We start from the raw sequence: 6,621 nt of genomic DNA on the forward strand, positions 1-6,621 counted from the left end.
GTTCTCGTCGAACGAGGTGTCAAAACAAGTGGATCGTCTGACGGCGCGTGGGCATGGTGGTCCCATCTTTTGGGATCTGCTTCACCATGGCATCCAAACACCACTTACATCACCATCCATGGAAGAAATCATGTGCTCCTTGCCTAGCTACCTCACGGGAGCCCGCACACATGGTTTACGTGCAAAACGGCTCTATCCAGGCCACAAAGTGGGCCCACAACCCTTGGGTGACCCCATGTGGTGGGCACTGGTGCACCATGTCACCCCACCCACTCCTAGCCATGGGTTTAGGGTTGTTCATGTGTGAATGCCCATGTTCATGTGGTGTAGACCCCTGAAATATAGGGTTCTCGTCGAACGAGGTGTCAAAACAAGTGGATCGTCTGACGGCGCGTGGGCATGGTGGTCCCATCTTTTGGGATCTGCTTCACCATGGCATCCAAACACCACTTACATCACCATCCATGGAAGAAATCATGTGCTCCTTGCCTAGCTACCTCACGGGAGCCCGCACACATTGATGCTGCTATTGGGTATTTGTCTCTCCGTGTTGGGTCTGATCGAATGTTATGTCCTGCGTGGAGGACAAACTATCTCCTTGAACAAGCAGAAAAACAATACAGAAAAAATACACTATTAGAAATATAGATGAGGTAGTTACAAGACCAGGAGCCTTAGGTAGGGTTATGGATGAATATTTCAAGCGTGAGAAGGTAACAGAGACTTTCTTTCAATGTTTCATGCGAAATTAGAATAAAATAATATGATAATTGACAAAGTTTTTTCCTTCTCTTGTAGACATTTTTCGCACCGAACGTACGGAAAACTCATTACGTAACTCGTTGTCATGCATACAAAGAAGAAGGAATTCCAGGTCCTTGATCCTCTCGTTTGGTTTAGGGGTGTCAAAATCAGTTGTGGAAGACTTGGTATTACACTCTCTACACACATGTCTTTGTGTACTATCTCATGTCCGTGGCAGTAATATATTTGTTGTTTCGTAGATTGGGTAAATTTCACAGGGACATACAAGAAGCAAACAATACTTGTGACACGGAATATCCGGATGTCGAAGAATGGCCTATTAAAAGATATGACATCCCTAAGCAAACCGATAAGTAAGTACCTATATTGCATTACACATAAAGAAAGTCGGTTTTGTATATGCGGACACTTTTAAATTTTGTCACATTATATACCAGCAATTCATGCGGATTATGGGTATTGCAATGTATGGAGCACTGGGACGGAGATCAGATGACTTGCCCGGTTTCTCCAGGTTGACTATACTATGTTCCATGCACTCGGTTAATTTTAACAATGTTAACAACCCATGTGTATAACACCTTATAATGTTTTGGCAGGCCACAGTCGATGAATCGAGAGAAAGTACAGTTGCAAACATTGTTTTATCACCACACAACACTCTTGAGAGGGTGAAAAACAAAGTGAGATTGCTAGAAAAGACCAGGAAAATATAAATTTGATAGTGTGACTGTTCGGTTTGCTCACGCAGAAGGTTTCCGGACACATGTAATATTGAATTTTTAATTGTCTTCGGTTGTAAACAATATTTATTCGGTTAAGATTATCTACAAAATTTTGTAACATTGATTTTATTTCCCATTATCGAAAGTATGCAATTATTTTTATCTTCGTACATGCATGCTATGATGATTATAAGGAAATGCCTACTTCACAATATATAATGTCTTTTGCCATTTTCACAAAAGAACACCAGAGAATTAAGAACATCAGTACAAAATAAAAACATCAAGTACGTTGCAAACATTAACAACTCCATCAAATACAAAGCTATAGTCGTCCCATTCATAATTAAGGAAATTTATCGCCCTTTAGATAACTATGAAAGAACTACCCTTCCTGCTGCAGACACATTCCTGCACATGTTCACGGACATAAAATTACACAACAACTCATATGAATCTTTTAAAGTATATGAAACAAAATGGCAGAAAAACTTACTTCGGATGAAATATGCATATTGGGTTTCTTCCGTTATGCCCTTCTCCTTGGCATGCCCCGCACACCGCACCTCGCATTCCTTGTGTCCTAGTGGTCTTCCATTTTTAGTCATTGGAGATTTCTGCGCTTCTTGCCTAGGTGCACCCTTAGTGGACACTTTCAAAGGATCACCAACAACAATATCGCATGGTCCACTAGCATCTTCATTTTCATGCACCGACTCGAGGGGACCATATGCTTTACCTTTAGCATACCCCTCTCTTCTAGAAATTATGCCATCAATGGTACTGTTCGGCAGATCATATTCCTCCGAATTGTTTAATGCAATATGCATAGCTCTGTGATACCTTAATATTCATCCTGCTCGTATTTCATCCGCTCCTCCGCCCCTGGACCAACCCCACCCAAACATGTCGCCGGTGCGTTTAGATGGCAACCCTAACTCTGGCATTTTTTGTGAATCGTCGTAGAGCACAACATTGTGGAATTTCAGTAAATTTCAAGAAATGCAAGCACATGCAAGTATGTGCTTGCAAGGGATCCCCTTTCTAATCATCCTTTGACAGCTGCACCTTATAATTTCTGCCTCCTTGGGTCTATATTCCACGTAGAACCTGGTCCTTACATGATTCCTCCATGCCACAATGAAGATGTTTGAGCCTCCCGCCTGCATTTTTTCTAAGATCTCTATGCCGCCAATCTTTGAAAGCTCACCTTGAATAATATAGAACACAGCAGGAGTGAAGATTTTTGCAAGCAGCAACCTCTAGTTCTCTAAAATTAGTAATTGCCACCGGTGTAGTCCGTGAAGCCGTGCGATCGTCGTGGGCTTCGTTCTCACGGAGACGGACAATTGCGTTGTCGTAGTGCATAATCATATCAACAATTGTCATTTCCCCATCTAGGTGCGAGTGCGGACAAGAGTTTAAACTTTCACTCCGCTGGTTACTTTTCATACCCGGCCGGAATCCTTGAGAGAGATACGCTGCAGCCCAAAGTTTCCTCTTGGTGTACATCCTCTTCATCCATGTTCTGGTTTTTGGGGATTGCCATTTTCACGTAAAATGCATGCCATCGCTCCTCAAATACTTGCTCCGAGGTGGTGTAATACAAAAGAGTCCTCGAACTCGTTCGGTGACTTGTTAGGTAGATGCATCTCCATATTTTTTTCAATGTGGAAGCTGCAGATGCGATGCGGCACACCTGTAAAATACTTCGCCGATTGCGGCGATCATCGCGGCATCCGCATCCGTGATTATCGCCTTTGGCTTCGTTGACACATCGCTTTGAGGAAAGTCTTTAGAAGCCAAACATATGTTTGTTCATTCTCACTTGAAAGGATGGCACACGCAAAAACCGTTGTCCTACGGTGGTTGTTCAAGCCCACGAAAGGAACAAATGGCATCTTATATTTATTCATCTTGTATGTGCTATCAAACACCAGCACATCTCCGTAGTCCTGGTAATCCCTACGTGACTGGGAATCACACCGCAACATGTGCTTCGGACGGCCTTTTTCATCAACGTCATATTCAAAGAAAAATTTAGGGTCCCTCTTTTTCCTCTTTGACATAATGCGGATGGCTGTGGTAGCGTCACCGTCGAAAAGCAGCCTCCTCCTCTCCCTAGAGCACATGTTGTACAAATCCTTTCTTGTGAATCCAACACCAGCGAAATGAACCGGAGCCTGCAATGAATTTTCTCATAATGAGGTGCTTCCCGATTTCCATGGATCCCATTGATAATATCTCGGATCTCTGCGCGTCGTTGATCGTCCTATGGGACCGAAGAAACGGAGTCCGACATGGTTCAGTCTGGGTCATGGTTATGTTTGTCACGAAAATCTTCAACAACCCGTGAAACCAGTTCTTCCATCAAACTTGACCACCAAACGTGCCTTGCAGCCGCAGCGAGACTCGGGTCCGTGCCTATATACACGGCCTTCCGTGGTCGGTTGGTTTTTGGGACGTCCGCTCTGTCCGGAACACACAAACGCCTTAACCGAATTACTCCATCATCAAACCGCTTAACCTGGTCAAGCCGGACGCTGAACCCATAATCTTTAGCATACCTGTTGTAGAAAGAATATGCTGCTGCTTCAGAAATAAAAGTCATCTCTTTTATCATCCAGCATAAATCCCGATCACTATCAGGATATTCATTGCCATTGCTACCTTTGTGTGGTTTCTCAGGCTGACTAGCGCTCGGCGTCGCCCGCAAGTAGAAAACGTAGGCATTAATTAAAACTATAAATTTATGTGTTCCAGCTATATAAGACCGATAAAAAAGAGATAACAACCTGGCTCATGTCAACAGAATCCTCGAGAACTGATGCACCTTCCACATCATCAGGTGTGGCCCGTGTCCAAGTCGGATTCACCGTAATAGTCGTACTCAAGCTGCGTGTCAAATTGTGCCTGAAATTTATTAATGCATTTCGAAATTTAGTAACCGTAAATTTTACGAGTTGCCATCATTTCATGCATCATTTTATGTCACTCGTATGAGTCACTACACATACCTCACTAGTATTTAGACTGTTCGTGTGTTCACCATGGTTCTCATCATTTTGATCGTCTATGTGTTCGCCATGGTTGTCAACATTATCAAATTCATCGTACGCAATCTGCATAAATTATGACATGAGGAACTATATATAATTTGATGATGTCTGGACTGTCTGGTAATCGAAATGAAAAATAGTGGCTCACATCAAACTCGTCTTCGCTCCAGCCGGCTTCGTGCTGCAAATTTTCCTCCATTTCGTAGTCATCGGAATTATAGCCGACGTACTCGTTTTGTTCCTCAATCATACCGGATATAGAGTTCTCCATATTCGTAGTATTGGACCATAATTACAATTGAAAAACCGGCAGAATTGCGTCCTCTTACTATGCTACAAGATGAAGTCATGGTACCTGTAATTTTAAACCCTAGCGGGGAAGATGCCGAGCCGGTGGCGCGCCTTTCCAAGGTCGTCGATCTGCGGGTGGGTGGGGGCTTCGCGCGCGGTCGGCGGCGTCGACATGCGAAACAACCACCGGCGGCGACGGACGTGCTCGGCAACAACCACCGACGGCCGGGCCGGCAACAACCGCTTGCGTTCAACGTAGCGACGGCGTGGAACAGCTCGATCGGATCTCCGAGTGCCGATGAAAACGATGCATGCAATGGGAGCTAATCACGGTGATTAGCTTAGCACGTGGGACCCACCCACGTGGGGTCGTCCGTATAGATACGCCCAGGCCCTGTATACCCATACGAGTCTTGCACTGGGCTTGGATATGGGTTTCGGCGGGCAGCACAAAAAAACAAAATCGGAACCACCGTACCCTTTCGGCGATAAGTCGCGAGTTTGGAGAGGGTGCGCACCGAAGCACACCTCTTCAACTCATGACACTCCCCGAAGCACTTGAAAGTCAAACTAAACTATCCCAACGATAAAAGAAGGGCATGGTTTGCCCAAGTAAACCCCCGAATACAGAGCGTATGACTCGAGTCTGTCAATCGGGTAATTCTCCCATCCATGGACACGCGAAAGCGCACGCACCGTGACAAGCAACAAGTTGCATGCGTAGGTTGCTTTCACAAATCGCGATCGAACACGTCGTCTATGTCACGCCCTTCTTCCACCCACGAACTCGTCGTCAGTCAGCACTAAACTCCAGCTTTTGATTTGATTATGAGTTTTTCGCTTGTCCAGTAGATCCACTAACTACGCTCTATACATTTTATTTTCATCCAGCCGTCGCCTTCCATCGGTTCGTCGTGGAATTTTCAACGCTCCTCTTGTTTCCTCATCGGTCACTGCCTCACTGAGTCACTGGATAGATCTCACGTGCCATATATAGTGACTTGAGCTGAATCCTCTATTGTACAGATCAAAGCTGCTTCATTTAACAAGGATAGCTACGTTCTTAAGGGGGGAGCAGCAAGATTATAGCACGTGCTTTCAGACCTGTGCTATGTGGAGGTGGTTTCCTTCGAGGAGAACTGCTGCGTGCGTGCGGCATTTTCCCGTGCTTGTCTAAGCTTCTAAGATCATCTTCGGTCGTGTTTCCTAAATCGGTTTTCAAACAGCGTCGGATCGAGCATTTGTGGAACGTGTTTCGTTCGTACCGTGTTTGGGGACGTCGCTCCCCAGCCGAGTCCCCCAAACGCCGCCCCAAACATTAAAATACTCTTTTTTTTTTGCTTTTTTTGCTTTTTTATTTCAATAAAGAGAACAAACATTCCATAAATTAAGACACAATTGGGAACATGGTTTACACGAAGATATAATTTGGAACATGATTTTCCATAAACTATTACATAGTTTGAACCATGGTTGACACAAATATAAAACATTGCGAAATAACTAAACCTAACAAGTGTTGGCATCGAAGATTTCGTGTGTTCGCTGCCAAGAAAGAACACTCTGAGACACTCCCAATCATCCAAACTGGAAAATCCAGCTGTTGACGGTGCCCCTGTTGGTTCTTTCGAGTAAGAACAACCAAAAACCTCCGTGCCTATTTTCGCTGCGAAGAAACAACACTCAGTCGTCGTCCTCCTAAGCGTTGTCGTCGTGGTAGTGCCGTCGGTAGTGCGTCTCATCGAACACCTTGACGCTCATGTCCCCCTCGCCAAGGTAGA

Source organism: Lolium rigidum, chromosome 7 (genome assembly GCF_022539505.1).
Source record: "Lolium rigidum isolate FL_2022 chromosome 7, APGP_CSIRO_Lrig_0.1, whole genome shotgun sequence".
Classification (NCBI taxonomy): domain Eukaryota; kingdom Viridiplantae; phylum Streptophyta; class Magnoliopsida; order Poales; family Poaceae; genus Lolium; species Lolium rigidum.